The sequence below is a fragment of the Myxine glutinosa genome, chromosome 4 (genome assembly GCF_964187855.1).
Source record: "Myxine glutinosa chromosome 4, kmMyxGlut1.1, whole genome shotgun sequence".
NCBI lineage: Eukaryota > Metazoa > Chordata > Myxini > Myxiniformes > Myxinidae > Myxine > Myxine glutinosa.
The window spans coordinates 66,956,077-66,974,152 of record NC_136264.1 but is presented as its reverse complement, the minus strand read 5'-3'; the positions used below and the strand labels follow the sequence as shown (position 1 = coordinate 66,974,152).

The window sequence follows — 18,076 nt, the reverse complement described above, 5'->3', positions numbered from 1 at the left end:
ACCCAGGAGACAACTGATGTTCAAGGATATATTTCCAATGGTAATGATACCATACAATTTCAATGACACAACCACGGAGATTTTCCCCGAGCAATCAACAATACACAACCATCACCAATTCCCAATTCACAAGCACTTCCCTATGAGTAAGATGGCCATCTTATATATGTGTGTCCCGGTGAGTACTCACAACCCCCTTTCGGTCTCTGCTCCTCACAATGTCTCTGGGCCCCTCCTGACCAAGATACTGGTCGGCGTCGCCGCACTCGGGCGGTTGAACGAACCCCGGGTGGACGTTTCTCCACCGGGCAGGTATCGTACCAGGCACCGTGGCTGCAGCCCCTCGTGGCCACGCGAAGCGGATACGGTAGAGCAAGCCAAACCCCACGCCGCTTGCAAGGCGCGTTAGGCCCCAACGTGCGACCCGCACGCGTCTGTTTGGACGGTGCCGCGAACGATGCCAGACGCGGGGTCGATGCACGGCCCCACGTCAACTTGACGTCTCCACCGGGCAGGTACACGTCCCGGTAATTCCTCTCGCCAGACAGGCTTCGGAACGCCGCTTTTCCACCCAGCGCAAGGTCGATCCCACCTTTTGTCGGAGCGGGGCGAGGAAGAAGAAGAATCCCCGTCCTTTTTTCCTCGTGTCTTTTTCCTTCCGTTTCCGGTCACTTCCGTTTCCGGCCACTGTTTCCGAAGGGCTCCTGACCCTCCAACCACAACAACTACACAACAACTACAACTACAACAACTTAATATACTACACACGGATAAGCAAAGACCTGAATGGTAATTCACATACATTCACATAAATATGTAACACTCCCCCCCTTCAAGAAAGAAAGTTTGAACCCAGCGAAAACTTTCTTTGCCGGCCAATTTGGAGAAACAAACCAGATAACTCAACCCCCCCCACATTATCAGTTCCCCCCGGGCACAGTTATCACTTAAAAATAAAGCAACCAAAATTTCCCCACAACCCCTCCAGATTACTCCCTCTGGACTAAGCACCAGCAACGACATTGTCCCTGCTAAATCAAACTCCATCTCATGACCCTCTGACTTTGACCGTCAGTTTCTGGTGAATGAAGGTTAAGGGGTTGATCAAAGATCCAAAGTTAAGCAACTCGATAGCACTTTTTCCGGGAGGCCAAGCCGAGTATTCACTACATGGATGCCTTTAGGAACGTGAAGTTCACGGTTAGTCCGTGCAGGAAAGTTCTCTACAGGGGCGCCTTGAGGAACGGGAGTTCACGGTTAGTCCGTGCATGAAAGTTCACTACATGGACGCCTTTAGGAACGGCGTTCACGGTTAATCCGTGTAGGAATCTTGGCTCGGCGGAGCCGCCGCATTCAGTGCTTCAACTTCTCAGAACTTCCCTAATAATTATGGTGGGACCGCTTGTCCCTGTAGTCCCATGAATTGCGGTCTCCTTCTCGGCCACTACTTTGACAATCCTTCCTTCGGGAGCTGCCGTAACTCAGGGAGCCTCCATAATAATATTGATTGCGGCCAGCACCAAAACTACCGCCCAGTTGTCCTCTCCTGTAGACCTCTCGACGCCTACGAAATGCCTTCCCTACTGTTATCGTCCGACCCTCCAAATCCTTGCCATTCCAATTCTTCTCTGCCTCTCTGGCGTCTTTTTTGTTGGCAAACGTGACAAAGCCGAACCCTCTTGACTGTTGCGTTTCCCTGTCTCTTACCAACCGCACTTCCACCAGCGGCCCATATCTGTTGAAGACAGAGGTCAGAACTTCTTCCTCTGTTTTGAAGTTCAGTCCCCCTACAAATAACTTGGCACTTTTGTCGCCATCCCGAGCTGGTGTGGTGTTATTTTCCCTGCTGGGCTCTTTACCAACCCTCAGGTTACCATAAACTTGACCCCCGGCCAAATCATTCCCGATAACCACAGATACACCCTCTACAGGAAGCGTGGCTTGTAAACCGACGGTGACCGGTCCTGACACCAAATCGGACTCCAAATGGATGACATGAAGGGGAGCACTAACACCGCCTCCGATCCCCTGTAAACGAACACTATCCCCCGTTGCCGTCTCCTCGGACCATGGCAAACTGCCTTCAAGCATTAAAGATTGATGGGCCCCTGTGTCCCTCAATATCCTAACCGGTCTCCGGTTAGTCGAGGCTCCATCCAGTGACACAAACCCCTCTGAAATAAATGGTTGGTAACCCTTTTGATGGCGATTTCTTACGCTAGCCATCGCATTCGGAGTTGTAATAGTCGGACTCCGCTCTGGGTTGTCCCTTTTCATGAGGTAACAACTGGACATCAAGTGTCCAGGTTTCTTGCAAAACGCGCAAGTAGGCCCGGAGGAAAAACTCGTGGTCTGCCTCGGGCCCCCTGAAAAATAAGTTTGTCTTGGGCCCGCAGCCCTCTGACTTCAAACAGGTGGGGTATCCACGTTGTCCCCATAATCCTCTCGAGGCCGCCGCCATGTATTGTCGTTCTCCGCACCTGCTGTTCCCCACCTCCCCTGCGGAGATCTAGGCGAGGAGTTAGGTTCGTGGACCCCTATTCGGTGGGTTAAGGCATAATCATCTGCCATGGTGGCTGCGTCCCACAACTTTGGTACCTTCTTTTCCTGCAGGTACACTTTGATGTCCTCGTGGACACACTGCTGGAATTCCTCCACCAGGATCAAGTCCCGCAATGTTTCGAAGTCTTTCCCGACTCCTTTTGACTCACACCACCGATCAAACATGTTTTCTTTCACTCTGGCAAACTCCACATGGGTCTCACTCTCCCTCTTCCTGGCATTCCTGAATTTTTGCCTGTAAGCTTCCGGAACCAACTCATACGCTTTGAGGATGTGCGTCTTCAGTACCTCATAATCTGCACATTGGTCCATTGGTAGCGCCGAATAAATTTCCTGAGCTTTCCCCACCAGCACACTTTGCACGAGTATGGTCCAGGCCTCCTCCGGCCAGTTTAATTGTCGAGCCACTCTCTCAAAGTGTGGAAAAAATTTCGCGACTTCTTTTTCACTGAACGGTGGAACCAGCCTCACATGTCTGCCCACATCCCAGGTTTTCTGGTAAGGTGTCGACCCCGTCAGCAAGGGTGGTGCCTCTCCCCGTTCTCTCATTAACTCCAGCTCCTTGAATTTAATTTCTTGCTGAAGCTCCATGTCACGTTCCTTTAATTCCCTTTCCGCTTTTCTCTCCTCTGCTTCGAGTTCCCTTGTTTTCATCCTTTCTTCTGCTTGTTTCTCTTCTCTCCTCTCGTCTGCTTTCCTTTCTTCTTCTGCTCTTTCTTTTTCTGCTTTCCTTTCTTCTTCTGCTCTTTCCTTTTCTGCTTTCCTTTCTTCTTCTGCTAACCTTTCCTGGAGTTCTCGTTCCACTCTCCTTTCTTGTGCTTGTTTCTCTTCTCTTCTCTCTTCTGCTTTCCTTTCTTCTTCTGCTCTTTCCTTTTCTGCTTTCCTTTCTTCTTCTTTTAACCTTTCCTGAAGTTCTCTTTCCACTCTCCTTTCCTCTGCTTGTTTCTCTTCTCTCCTCTCTTCTGCTTTCCTTTCTTCTTCTTTGATCCGTTCCTGGCTCCGTAATTGCAACTCCAGTTTCCGGAGCTCAACGTCTTCTGGTTCTTCGGGTAGCCACTCCCAGGCTAACTCGTCCCATGTTCCTAATCCCACCATAGATTGTATCACCGTGGCCTGCAACTCTGCCTTCCTCAAATTAGTTCGGACCTCCAAGTTAAAATGTTTGGCCAATTTCAAGAGGTCCGACTTTAGCAACGCTCGGAACTGCGCCTCACTCGGGGTTACCCCAAAGTTCTGTGCCACAAACGCCATGGTGCCTATCGTTAACACCTGTTAACCTTCACCCAAGACTTTACCCCAATTTCTCAAAATTTTTTACCAATTAATAATTAATTAATAAATTTTAATTAATAAAAAATTATTATTGTATTATTTTATACAATTTTAAATCCCGGACGTAGACCCAATTGCGAAACCGCAAATCGTAATTTGGACGAGCCCCCAATTCTGTTACGTGGTCCCCTCGGTGAATACCTGGTCTCGGTGACCCCCGGACCGTGAGAGGAACTCCGCCAGCAAGCTGTATTATATATGCGCTTTTGCCACGCAATCCATATGAATTTCACCCAGGAGACAACTGATGTTCAAGGATATATTTCCAATGGTAATGATACCATACAATTTCAATGACACAACCACGGAGATTTTCCCCGAGCAATCAACAATACACAACCATCACCAATCCCCAATTCACAAGCACTTCCCTATGAGTAAGATGGCCATCTTATATATGTGTGTCCCGGTGAGTACTCACAACCCCCTTTCGGTCTCTGCTCCTCACAATGTCTCTGGGCCCCTCCTGACCAAGATACTGGTCGGCGTCGCCGCACTCGGGCGGTTGAACGAACCCCGGGTGGACGTTTCTCCACCGGGCAGGTATCGTACCAGGCACCGTGGCTGCAGCCCCTCGTGGCCACGCGAAGCGGATACGGTAGAGCAAGCCAAACCCCACGCCGCTTGCAAGGCGCGTTAGGCCCCAACGTGCGACCCGCACGCGTCTGTTTGGACGGTGCCGCGAACGATGCCAGACGCGGGGTCGATGCACGGCCCCACGTCAACTTGACGTCTCCACCGGGCAGGTACACGTCCCGGTAATTCCTCTCGCCAGACAGGCTTCGGAACGCCGCTTTTCCACCCAGCGCAAGGTCGATCCCACCTTTTGTCGGAGCGGGGCGAGGAAGAAGAAGAATCCCCGTCCTTTTTTCCTCGTGTCTTTTTCCTTCCGTTTCCGGTCACTTCCGTTTCCGGCCACTGTTTCCGAAGGGCTCCTGACCCTCCAACCACAACAACTACACAACAACTACAACTACAACAACTTAATATACTACACACGGATAAGCAAAGACCTGAATGGTAATTCACATACATTCACATAAATATGTAACACTCCCCCCCTTCAAGAAAGAAAGTTTGAACCCAGCGAAAACTTTCTTTGCCGGCCAATTTGGAGAAACAAACCAGATAACTCAACCCCCCCCACATTATCAGTTCCCCCCGGGCACAGTTATCACTTAAAAATAAAGCAACCAAAATTTCCCCACAACCCCTCCAGATTACTCCCTCTGGACTAAGCACCAGCAACGACATTGTCCCTGCTAAATCAAACTCCATCTCATGACCCTCTGACTTTGACCGTCAGTTTCTGGTGAATGAAGGTTAAGGGGTTGATCAAAGATCCAAAGTTAAGCAACTCGATAGCACTTTTTCCGGGAGGCCAAGCCGAGTATTCACTACATGGATGCCTTTAGGAACGTGAAGTTCACGGTTAGTCCGTGCAGGAAAGTTCTCTACAGGGGCGCCTTGAGGAACGGGAGTTCACGGTTAGTCCGTGCATGAAAGTTCACTACATGGACGCCTTTAGGAACGGCGTTCACGGTTAATCCGTGTAGGAATCTTGGCTCGGCGGAGCCGCCGCATTCAGTGCTTCAACTTCTCAGAACTTCCCTAATAATTATGGTGGGACCGCTTGTCCCTGTAGTCCCATGAATAGCGGTCTCCTTCTCGGCCACTACTTTGACAATCCTTCCTTCGGGAGCTGCCGTAACTCAGGGAGCCTCCATAATAATATTGATTGCGGCCAGCACCAAAACTACCGCCCAGTTGTCCTCTCCTGTAGACCTCTCGACGCCTACGAAATGCCTTCCCTACTGTTATCGTCCGACCCTCCAAATCCTTGCCATTCCAATTCTTCTCTGCCTCTCTGGCGTCTTTTTTGTTGGCAAACGTGACAAAGCCGAACCCTCTTGACTGTTGCGTTTCCCTGTCTCTTACCAACCGCACTTCCACCAGCGGCCCATATCTGTTGAAGACAGAGGTCAGAACTTCTTCCTCTGTTTTGAAGTTCAGTCCCCCTACAAATAACTTGGCACTTTTGTCGCCATCCCGAGCTGGTGTGGTGTTATTTTCCCTGCTGGGCTCTTTACCAACCCTCAGGTTACCATAAACTTGACCCCCGGCCAAATCATTCCCGATAACCACAGATACACCCTCTACAGGAAGCGTGGCTTGTAAACCGACGGTGACCGGTCCTGACACCAAATCGGACTCCAAATGGATGACATGAAGGGGAGCACTAACACCGCCTCCGATCCCCTGTAAACGAACACTATCCCCCGTTGCCGTCTCCTCGGACCATGGCAAACTGCCTTCAAGCATTAAAGATTGATGGGCCCCTGTGTCCCTCAATATCCTAACCGGTCTCCGGTTAGTCGAGGCTCCATCCAGTGACACAAACCCCTCTGAAATAAATGGTTGGTAACCCTTTTGATGGCGATTTCTTACGCTAGCCATCGCATTCGGAGTTGTAATAGTCGGACTCCGCTCTGGGTTGTCCCTTTTCATGAGGTAACAACTGGACATCAAGTGTCCAGGTTTCTTGCAAAACGCGCAAGTAGGCCCGGAGGAAAAACTCGTGGTCTGCCTCGGGCCCCCTGAAAAATAAGTTTGTCTTGGGCCCGCAGCCCTCTGACTTCAAACAGGTGGGGTATCCGCGTTGTCCCCATAATCCTCTCGAGGCCGCCGCCATGTATTGTCGTTCTCCGCACCTGCTGTTCCCCACCTCCCCTGCGGAGATCTAGGCGAGGAGTTAGGTTCGTGGACCCCTATTCGGTGGGTTAAGGCATAATCATCTGCCATGGTGGCTGCGTCCCACAACTTTGGTACCTTCTTTTCCTGCAGGTACACTTTGATGTCCTCGTGGACACACTGCTGGAATTCCTCCACCAGGATCAAGTCCCGCAATGTTTCGAAGTCTTTCCCGACTCCTTTTGACTCACACCACCGATCAAACATGTTTTCTTTCACTCTGGCAAACTCCACATGGGTCTCACTCTCCCTCTTCCTGGCATTCCTGAATTTTTGCCTGTAAGCTTCCGGAACCAACTCATACGCTTTGAGGATGTGCGTCTTCAGTACCTCATAATCTGCACATTGGTCCATTGGTAGCGCCGAATAAATTTCCTGAGCTTTCCCCACCAGCACACTTTGCACGAGTATGGTCCAGGCCTCCTCCGGCCAGTTTAATTGTCGAGCCACTCTCTCAAAGTGTGGAAAAAATTTCGCGACTTCTTTTTCACTGAACGGTGGAACCAGCCTCACATGTCTGCCCACATCCCAGGTTTTCTGGTAAGGTGTCGACCCCGTCAGCAAGGGTGGTGCCTCTCCCCGTTCTCTCATTAACTCCAGCTCCTTGAATTTAATTTCTTGCTGAAGCTCCATGTCACGTTCCTTTAATTCCCTTTCCGCTTTTCTCTCCTCTGCTTCGAGTTCCCTTGTTTTCATCCTTTCTTCTGCTTGTTTCTCTTCTCTCCTCTCGTCTGCTTTCCTTTCTTCTTCTGCTCTTTCTTTTTCTGCTTTCCTTTCTTCTTCTGCTCTTTCCTTTTCTGCTTTCCTTTCTTCTTCTGCTAACCTTTCCTGGAGTTCTCGTTCCACTCTCCTTTCTTGTGCTTGTTTCTCTTCTCTTCTCTCTTCTGCTTTCCTTTCTTCTTCTGCTCTTTCCTTTTCTGCTTTCCTTTCTTCTTCTTTTAACCTTTCCTGAAGTTCTCTTTCCACTCTCCTTTCCTCTGCTTGTTTCTCTTCTCTCCTCTCTTCTGCTTTCCTTTCTTCTTCTTTGATCCGTTCCTGGCTCCGTAATTGCAACTCCAGTTTCCGGAGCTCAACGTCTTCTGGTTCTTCGGGTAGCCACTCCCAGGCTAACTCGTCCCATGTTCCTAATCCCACCATAGATTGTATCACCGTGGCCTGCAACTCTGCCTTCCTCAAATTAGTTCGGACCTCCAAGTTAAAATGTTTGGCCAATTTCAAGAGGTCCGACTTTAGCAACGCTCGGAACTGCGCCTCACTCGGGGTTACCCCAAAGTTCTGTGCCACAAACGCCATGGTGCCTATCGTTAACACCTGTTAACCTTCACCCAAGACTTTACCCCAATTTCTCAAAATTTTTTACCAATTAATAATTAATTAATAAATTTTAATTAATAAAAAATTATTATTGTATTATTTTATACAATTTTAAATCCCGGACGTAGACCCAATTGCGAAACCGCAAATCGTAATTTGGACGAGCCCCCAATTCTGTTACGTGGTCCCCTCGGTGAATACCTGGTCTCGGTGACCCCCGGACCGTGAGAGGAACTCCGCCAGCAAGCTGTATTATATATGCGCTTTTGCCACGCAATCCATATGAATTTCACCCAGGAGACAACTGATGTTCAAGGATATATTTCCAATGGTAATGATACCATACAATTTCAATGACACAACCACGGAGATTTTCCCCGAGCAATCAACAATACACAACCATCACCAATTCCCAATTCACAAGCACTTCCCTATGAGTAAGATGGCCATCTTATATATGTGTGTCCCGGTGAGTACTCACAACCCCCTTTCGGTCTCTGCTCCTCACAATGTCTCTGGGCCCCTCCTGACCAAGATACTGGTCGGCGTCGCCGCACTCGGGCGGTTGAACGAACCCCGGGTGGACGTTTCTCCACCGGGCAGGTATCGTACCAGGCACCGTGGCTGCAGCCCCTCGTGGCCACGCGAAGCGGATACGGTAGAGCAAGCCAAACCCCACGCCGCTTGCAAGGCGCGTTAGGCCCCAACGTGCGACCCGCACGCGTCTGTTTGGACGGTGCCGCGAACGATGCCAGACGCGGGGTCGATGCACGGCCCCACGTCAACTTGACGTCTCCACCGGGCAGGTACACGTCCCGGTAATTCCTCTCGCCAGACAGGCTTCGGAACGCCGCTTTTCCACCCAGCGCAAGGTCGATCCCACCTTTTGTCGGAGCGGGGCGAGGAAGAAGAAGAATCCCCGTCCTTTTTTCCTCGTGTCTTTTTCCTTCCGTTTCCGGTCACTTCCGTTTCCGGCCACTGTTTCCGAAGGGCTCCTGACCCTCCAACCACAACAACTACACAACAACTACAACTACAACAACTTAATATACTACACACGGATAAGCAAAGACCTGAATGGTAATTCACATACATTCACATAAATATGTAACAGGTGTATGGCAGTGAAAACTAGCCCGGGTGGGTTAGGATATTGATAGGGATCTAGCGAAGATGACAGTAGGTAACGTTAAGATTAGTTAGTGACTGATACCTGTAGTGGGGACGCAGGTAGATTAGTGTGGATGATAATGACGTGGGAGCGCAATAGTTTAAAGGGATGACTGGGAAGCGCAAGTTTCAGAGGGGAGTAGTTAGATGAGATGATGCCGTGTGGTTGAGAATTGAACAGGTGTGATTGCACAGGTGTGCAACTGGACAGGTGTGTGGAGCAGTGTATGAGTAGTGAGTGTGTGGATCAGCGCGAATGCGCTTGGGGAGAGAAGGGTGCAGGTGGCACCAGGTGTGAGAGCACAGGTGTGTGGAAGATATGGAGCAGAGAATGAGTGGTGTGGAGAGAGTTGGTGTAAGTGGTACGGAGTGGTGTGCATGGTGCGAAGGTGTGGATGGGGGAAGAGTGGACCCCTTTCATGAGTACCCGGGGCGGGTAGTGTAAGTGTTAGGTAGAGGGTATAGGTAAATTGTGGTTGGATATTGGCATTTGTGGTGCGGTTGCAGAATGGTATTGCGGATGGGTGCATTAGTGTTGTGGAAATGGCTGGGCGTGTAGCCTGTTAGTGTGTGTAGTTGGTTGGGCACTCCACCACTGTGAGGATGTTGGCCAGGTGAGGCCGCAGGTGGGCTCTGGGAGCCGTTAGTGTCAGTGGGTGCCTGAGGATCCCGGGTGTGGATCGGGTAGCCCAGTGCCAGAGAGGGCACCGAGTGGGGAGAGCGCCAGAGGGCCTTCCCCAGGTAGTTAGGTTAGGGTAAGGAGCAGGTAAGCTCGGAGGCAACTGCAGTGGTGGAGGTGTGCAGGTGGGTAGACCCGCTGGGAGAGGTACACGCCACAGCCCAGAAATTGTGCGAGGGCACCGGGAGATGAATCGGGGGAGTGAGACCCCAAATTGAAAAGCACCACAGTTTGGTCAATGGGAATTGGTTTTTAGAACCCATAGTGTAAGAGGGCCAATGGTTTGGCAGGAGAAAGACCCCGGGTAATGTAAAGTTATTAAAGTCATTTAGGAAATAGTTAGGATTGATGAACCTGTCGCACCATACGCAGCCACTTACCTGTGGTGATGATGATGACTCCACACCTGTGTTTTCTTTGTTCTGTGTGCAGGAAATGAGAATTGCTGTGTGGATTTGTGAGACGCATCACGACGTGGATGAGACATTGGGGTGATTCCATCTCTCCCTCCTTAGGAGGGACTGATGATGAATTGGTAATGGCAAATTTTGATGTTCAGTTGGAGATGGCAAATTTTGATGAGAGTTGAAAATGGCAAATTTGATTGGTTAGGAGGGAGAGAAGACGAATTTGGTATATGGGAGGAACGGGGAAGACAGTAGGGACGTTTGTTGATTTGTAAAGTAGATGTTTATGGGTAGTGTTGTGTTTTGTGGATACAGTAAGGGGTAAGGGAGGGGCAATGTAGGTTACCTGATGGGGGGGGGGGGGCGTACGGTAGGAACGTACCTGTCTCACCTGGTTCCCATGTGCCCCCAGTGTGCATTACCTTACATTGCGTGCACTTTTGCGCCCTTACCACCTTACTCACTTGTCTTCTTCTTTTGTCTCCCACCTCCGAGGGTCTGGCTTTGGGGCAGAGAGAGAGGAGAGAGAGGTGCTGGCTCCGCAGTTGTGGGCCTGCACTTTCGCTGCTTGCTGCCGGGATCGATACACCATATGGACCGCAATTCTGGTGGCCACCCACAATGGACCGCAGTTCTTTTGCGGCCAAGCACCACCCGTGGATGGACCTATGGGTCAACGTGGCACCTATGCCATACAGGTGAACCACTTTTAGTTGGCCCCCTGACGGCCACAAATAGGAAATGGACGCGGTTGGCGCCTTTCTTTATTTTTGAAAGAAGCAAGAAGGCCAAGTGCACCACACGAAGAGCAAGAGACACCTGCAGGGTTAGGGGTTGTTGTTTTTATTTTAATGAACAATGGTGACTGCACCGATTGGTGCTTGGGGTGGTGCTTGGAAGGGGTGCTCTGCACATTATTAAAGGCCGTAAGGCCACAGAGCACTCGTGGGTTGGTGTATCGATGCTGGCATGCGTGCTCTCTCTATGCATAACATCTGCATGTGTTCCTCCAAAAACAGGTCCTGGATCGTAGTGTAAATATCAGCGTAGTCTTGTAAATAATGCTCCCTACCGGCTGTATGTTTAGTTTGCGAATTCTTTCCGCGATTCGGTTATCCTGTGGGCGTGTTTCTGTGAGGAGAAGGGTGCAACGTCGCAGGGGGACATATTTACTCATTTGTGAATATCTGTAAAACTGTCGCACTCAGGGTAGAGTTAATAGTAGAGGGAACTACATCTGAGTGCCACACTAAAATAGGTAAAAATTTATCGGGTCGGGACGCCCCGAGGGTAGAGAAGGGTGCAATGTTGCGGATATGGGATTTGGCCTCCATATCCGCTTGTAAATATTCCCCTATTTCCCCAATACTCCCCAACTATCCCCAATCCCCCATTCCCTAGTCCCATTGTCTGTAAACAACACTCTGTAGAACCGACCTTCCCCTTTTTCCCCCATTAAATGTCGTGCCCAGGTCCACCGCATCTCACGTAGACAACTTTCGGACATCTTGCTAGTTATTCTTAGTCTATGTCAGTTAAGGACTCGTTTCCATTAATTCTGACTCTTCGTTGCACCAGAATGTGATTGTATGGCACCAGTAGTGAGTTTAGGACCTCCCCATACCTCCTCCCATCTTCCTCATGAAACAACAACAACAACAACTACAACAACAGCGCGCGGGGAGTGTGCTTCCTCACACCGGCTTGGTTAGCCGCCATTGCCCATGTGCGCCGACGGAGTTACCACGAAGGGGCTGACTGTCGGCCCCTCGTCAAGGGCGGAGCCCGGTAACCCCCCGCACCCAATAAGAAGCAACGGGCCGATTCCATCTGGGGCGGAGCTAACGAGCCGAGGGCGTGTCACTCCCCGCTGGATATACGCAGCCACTTACTACCGGACGTGACATCAGATGCGCCCCGAGCTTGAAGTAAAGAGAACCAGTCGCCACCTCCGAGCGCTGAGGGACCTCCCGCATCTCTGGACCGGACCGGGTCGATTCTGCCCCTGAGCCAAGGTGCACCTTGAGCCTCGACTACCTGCCCTTCCTTGCCATCAATCCCGGTGTGAGTCAGTCTTGTCCCGTTTATCTGTCGTCTGTCGGGGCTACTATAAGACCGTATTTAAGTGCCTACCTTCCTATGCTGTCTCTCTCGTCCTTGTAATCTAACGTTCCGAAATATTATAACCTCCTCCGGAGGTCTTGAGAACTGTACCCCTGGTGTCGTGTCATTTTAACCCAGCCGTTGTGTCCTTTCCTTAATTGATTTAGCATAGCGCGACTCGGCCAACGTTCGAGTATAATCGGGTAAACTGTGCAGACGCGGTCATACCAAACCGCTCGGTAAACCAACATCCACAACCGCGTCTGTAACAATATATATATATATATATATATATATATATATATATATATATATATATATATATATATATATATATATTCAGGTAAGTAAGGTTGTGGATGAGTCTGTTAATAACCTAAGCTTGTAGAGTGTAGATCCCCCCATATGTTGTCTTTCATTGCATGAGAGATCATGGATGTGCCTGAGGTTGAGGTGGTGATGGTTTGTGTATTTGAAAGACTTGTACTTGTGGTGAGGAGTTTTGATAGCAGGTATAGGGCGAATTAGGGGACGAATGTATGTGGTGGGAAACCATTCTGGAGTTTAGGAGGGTTGAGCAGATGAGCAATTCCAGATGAACACATGTGGCCTGCGGCCTGGGATGGATTGGCGAAGGTAGAGGGTGGGAGAGAGCAGAAGGAGCAAAGTCAGATGTAAACTTGTGCAGTATATACATTACTAGAGAGTCCACCAGCTTGCCACTGGTGGGAGAGTGACCGTCCCTGGGAATCCGTCTCTTGTGTTGAGATTCCAGTGTATAGAAGGCCTTGTTTTTGACTGCCTCAAGAGGATCAAGGTGGGATCAAGCAGGAGCACCAGCCCAGAGTAGACAGCCATACTCCATGGAGCTCTGTACGCAAGCTTTGTACATCGTGATAAGCCAAATTCCTGTCCTTTTGTCTTCCACCTCCTCTTATAATTATTAGCCTGCATGGGCAACGTGAGAAGCTGGGTTAAGCAATTCACTTTCACTTTGTCTGTCTACAGACATCAGTCTATATAATCAACTAACTACTGCATTTCAATTGAATGTTATATTGTTATGTTCATGGGGGGTAGGTGAAGAAATACCTCAAGAAAGTTCAGAATGTATAGGTTTTAGTATGGACTGTGTGGTGTGAAGAAGAAGAAACCCATCTCGATGTACATAAGCAGGGTAAATGTTCAGGTTAAGAGTGTTTGCATGTCGCTAATTAATTATAGGGCTTCTGGTTAAAATTCCCCTGTACATGCTTGCCTCCCTGTGATTTTTCCCTTATGTTCTTGTAAAACTCAGCCGGCCAGGCAATGGACTCATTCACTCACAACGCCGCCAGGGCCAACAGAAACAGCATTTGCCGATCGGCAAGTAAACCCTGACGTCATCCGAACATTCCCGAACAGAGATTAGACTCCGCCCCCCGACGACTCGTGACAGGGAAGCTACGCCCCAAGCTTCGTGACTGGTTAAGAAGCTATGGAGTGATGATTGAGTCGCGCTCGGTGATTGGACAGAGTGTGACATCAGCGGTCGAACATTCAAGAGCTGAGAGGAAAAAGACGCCATCTCTCCATGTTGGTCTTTTGTTGTTTTGTGCTGGCTTTCAATGAGGACAGCTGTGTTTGCCTTTTGCTCTCTTAAGATCCTGGCTTTCGTTGGAGGCGGTCATATTCTCTCTTTGTGCTGGTCTCATATTCTCTCTTTGTTGGAGGCGGTCGGATTCCTTCTTCTTTATTCTGGCTCGCGTGAAAGGCGGTCACATTTTGGTTTGTGTGTGCTGGTGGAGTGAGTTTGGAGCCTGTGTGGACCCGGTGCAGAGAAGGAGCGGTTTGGCAAACTTCGATCGTGAGGAGGGGGCGTTGCCTGCGGTTTGTGGAGCTAGCAGAGTTTCGGATGGAGTGCAGATCACGAGGGGACCGGCGGCCTGAATTACCTCACATTCAAAAGCGCGGCTCGGCGCCATCTTGAGCAGGTCGATGCGTGGCCATTTCGCCGACCAACTGGACCTGTGACGCCCACCAAGCCCTCGTTGAGACCGGAGCTAAGTAGCGGCATGACATAACATTATTTATTTTCTTTTACTTTTATTTTCCCCTTGTTCATATCTGAGTCGGAGTGGAGGGACCTTCATTTAGGAATTTTAGTTTACCTCACCTTTCGTTGTTCCCTACCATTATTTTAATAAACCCATTATCTGTTGCATGTTACCTTGTGTTCTGTCTCATTTATTCGTGGTGGGTTCGAGGAAGCCCAGTGAACTCTGTACAGATAAGCCCTTGCTACCGTCCACCCCGCGTGTGTCACTACCGCCAAGTTGGGTATACGCCTCGGAGTAAAGCTCGTTTCGGTCATCTGTCACCCAGGGGTCTGAATCCCGGAGACGTGACAATATTTTTAAACATGAATCAGAACATGGACCTGCAGTTTAGCAGAATTTTCGTTCTGAATTGGCAAATTGTATGGAATCTCATCCCGATTGTGCATGCACAGGGAGGAGTACCATATATACCGGTGTATAAGACGTACTTTTTTATCGGAAAAAAGTCAAAAGTTGGGAGTGCGTACTATACACGGGGATAGAAAAAAACTCGGCTTCAAAACAAGTCAATTTTCCAATACATTTAAGCCTAAGTCACACATAGGCGGATATTTTGGCGACTGCCGGCGATCAAGATTTTTCGGCGACTACTGGCGATTTCGGGCGGTCAAATATGGTCAGGCGGCAGTATGGCGACTGCAGGCAGCCACATTGCGACTGCATTGCGACGACGCCCCGAGTGGGATGGCGACTGTTGAAGATCGACGACGACTGCATTGCGGATGCACGGCGGCAGCGTGGCGACAGTCTGGCGGCTAGATTACGACCGATGGCGGATCGCGGCGACTGCATTGGGGCCGGGTGGCGGTTTACTCCGACGTCCGCAAGACTGCAATAAGACCGCCGGCGATTGGAGACGATTCACACAACTTTTAAAATCTTTATTTCTCTATTTTACATTTCACTTTATTCATTTCAATGATGTATGACATGAAGCATAAAGTTGTTTGATGTACAATAAGAAAGTTAATAAAGATGTATCATTGTAATGTAATAATCAAACTTTTCTGCAGTGAGAGAGAATGGAAATAAAGTCCAACAAATTATTTCCACTGGTCCCAAGTCCCAAAAATAAAGTTCCCAAAAGTCCCAAGTCCAAACAATAAAGCCATATCCTTGTCGGCACCACAGGACCTCACTCCACGGAGACCCTCGCACCATCCTGTCTTGCCATGGAATCGTGGTATGTCGTAATGCAGTCGCCAGGCAGTCGTATCTCTGTCGCCAATGGCCGTAACTCGGTCGCCACTAGTCCTACTGCTGTCGTCGTCAGTCTCCCATAGCTGCAGGGGAGACGTGGCAGTTCTTCTGTAGTCGATATGCAGCCGCAACAGTGTCGGCCCGTAGTCGGGAAGATGCCGCAGGAAGGCCGTATGGCATTCGCATCTCTGCCATGCTAGCTGGTGGGGCGATTGCGGAAGACTATGAGCGACTGGGTTGCGGCCGCTTTACGGTCTTATTACGGATACCGACAACAGCATGGCGGTTCCATCACGACAGCATGGCGGATCTTTTTTGAGGACAACTGAGCGCGCCGTTTTTAAACATTAAAAAAAATATTTGGCCCCTTTGCGGCTCTTGCCGACTGCAGCCGACCTGGGGAGGATAACCACGACTACAGAAGACCGTCCATTACGGTTTCATTACGATTGTTGGCGGGTGGTGGTGATTTTTCCAGTCGCCAGTAGTCGCCGACAAATCCACCTATGTGTGACTTAGGCTTTACGGAAAAAAGTATTTTACGAAAAGCGATCTCGGTTGCACGTTTTCCCTGTTGCGTCATGCACAATTGCACTGACATGCAGGGCCGCCATTGCTGCTCGTTCGTCCCGGATGGAAAGCGGGTTTTGTACCATTATGTGCTTTCTATGGATTTGCCGCTCAAAGCAACGCCGCTTCCGGAATGTGAATAGAACGGCTTTTCCCGCTCTGAAAAGCCACATCGGTTTTTTTATTTTGAAGGTCTTTTATTTTACGACTGCAATTGCGTAGCAATCCGAAATTATAGGGCAGATTACCGTAAACGTCAGCTCGGACTGAAATGTCTTCATACGTTCTATCCGGTTCCAGAGAAGAGAAGGTCAAGATGTCAAGGCGGTCGTACACTTCAGCATTCAAACTCTCCGTCTGCCAGTCTGCAGAAGAGTTTGGGAACCGAGAAGCTGGGAGGAAGCACGGCGTGAATGAGTCTGTCATCCGGCGCTGGCGAATTACAAAGGCTTCCATAGTGGATATGCCGAGGAAGAAGAAGGTGAACAGGGGAAAATCGGTGAAGTGGCCTCAGCTGGAGGAGTGTGTCATCGCCTGGGTTCGGGAGAGGAGGGCAGAGGGTCATGCCATCCCTACACTTGCTCTCAGGCTGAAGGCAAGGAGCTTCGCTTTGGACGGAGACATCGAAGACTTCATGGCCAGCACATCGTGGGCCTACAGATTTATGGAACGCCATAATCTGTCGGTATGACGCCGCACACACATCGCACAGCATCTTCCCGACGATACGGCCGACAAAACGACACGCTTCCAGGCGTTCATAATCAAGCTTCGCCGGGGAGCACAACTACCCGCTCAGCAGGATCGGAAACGCCGACCAGACCCCTCTAACCTTCGACATTCCAAAAGGGACCAGCGCTAGAGTGAAGGGGGAGCGGACCGTCACAGTCAAGACCACCGGCCATGAAAAAGACCGTTTCATCGTTGTAAAGGTGTGGGAGGTGGCTGGATTGTAAAGGTGTGGGAGGTGGCTGGATTGTAAAGGTGTGGGAGGTGGCTGGATTGTAAAGGTGTGGGAGGAGATGCCGCCAGCGATCATAAAGCGGGTCTTTCTCAAGTGCTGTATTTCTAACAGCATGGACGGTACCGAAGATGATATAATCTGGCAGGAGGGAGCTTCCAGTGGCGGCGACAGTGACAACGAGAGCGATGGTGACCTGTACTACCCAGACGAGGACTTGCACGCCGTCTTCGAAGAGGAGAGCGACGATGAGGATTTCCTTGGCTTCAGCTGAGAAGCCCATCACACACCCAGGCGGCCCTTTGCAGGGCCACAACTCCACAATAAAGAATGTTTTAATAATCTCTCTACTCTCTCCTTTCTTCTATGAAGCAAAGAAGCTCCCACGATTGCATGCACATCTGGACACTGACGCGTGTGTAACAGAATACTGACTACATATAGCTAAATATTTCGGGTTTTTTTTTTCCTTTCAAAATGTTCATTTTGTGCTACTTAAAGTTTGTGTACAAATGCATAGATTCACACCACTGTAATCTGAAAATGAATGATTTTTATTTTTTGAGGGTGGAAGTTGGGGGTGCGTATTATACACACGGGTATATACGGTAAGTTATTTTGTCTGTCTGGCAGGCAAACAAAATTGAAAATCATTCCAAACAGGTTACGTACTGCTTGTAGCGACGTCAAAAAGTACACAAACAATAGGTAAGAAAAACGAGTTTAGCATGTTAATTAAGGTGGTGTGTGGTGTGAAAGACGATGCATCAACGGCGGTAAACTTCCGGACTATTATACTTTTATTTTATTTACATTGAATTATATACTTTAACACCGTATAACACAAATTTCCTTTGTGGCACTGTCAAAAACCTTCCATTTAGCAGTACTTGAACTAAATATTACGCCATTTTACATCATGCCAACA

General features: G+C 49.5%; 1 protein-coding gene across 1 annotated transcript in view; it reads left to right on the top strand.

The window, feature by feature from the left end:
• The window catches only part of C4H4orf33 (chromosome 4 C4orf33 homolog), an 82,926-nt gene that overhangs the window by 22,951 nt on the left and 41,899 nt on the right, over positions 1–18,076 (top strand). The window lies entirely within an intron of this gene.